This window comes from Bison bison, unplaced genomic scaffold, assembly GCF_000754665.1.
Source record: "Bison bison bison isolate TAMUID 2011002044 unplaced genomic scaffold, Bison_UMD1.0 scf7180017864370, whole genome shotgun sequence".
NCBI lineage: Eukaryota > Metazoa > Chordata > Mammalia > Artiodactyla > Bovidae > Bison > Bison bison.
In genome coordinates, this window is record NW_011494942.1 from 12,371,687 (window position 1) to 12,372,262 (window position 576).

The window sequence follows — 576 nt, forward strand, 5'->3', positions numbered from 1 at the left end:
AATGATAATTTCCTCCATTATGAATATACTCAGCAAACCATAGTAATATTAGACATCTTTGACTTTGTTCCCAATAGAAATCATGCATATTTTCTACCACATTAAGTTGGTACAGATATCTCAAAATATTGCTTATGTATATCACTACGGCAAAATTACTGTAGGTATTGATTTTGTTATTTGATGCATTAATCAGATCAGATCAGATCAGTCGCTCAGTCATGTCCGACTCTTTGCGACCCCATGAATCACAGCACGCCAGGCCTCCCTGTCCAACACCAACTCCCGAAGTTCACTCAGACTCACGTCCATTGAGTCAGTGATGCCATCCAGCCATCTCATCCTCTGTTGTCCCCTTCTCCTCCTGCCCCCAATCCCTCCCAGCATCAGAGTCTTTTCCAATGAGTCAACTCTTTGCATAGGTGGCCAAAGTATTGGAGTTTCAGCTTTAGCATCATTCTTTCCAAAGAAATCCCAGGGCTGATCTCCTTCAGAATGGACTGGTTGGATCTCCTTGCAGTCCAAGGGACTCTCAAGAGTCTTCTCCAACACCACACTTCAAAAGCATCAGTTCCT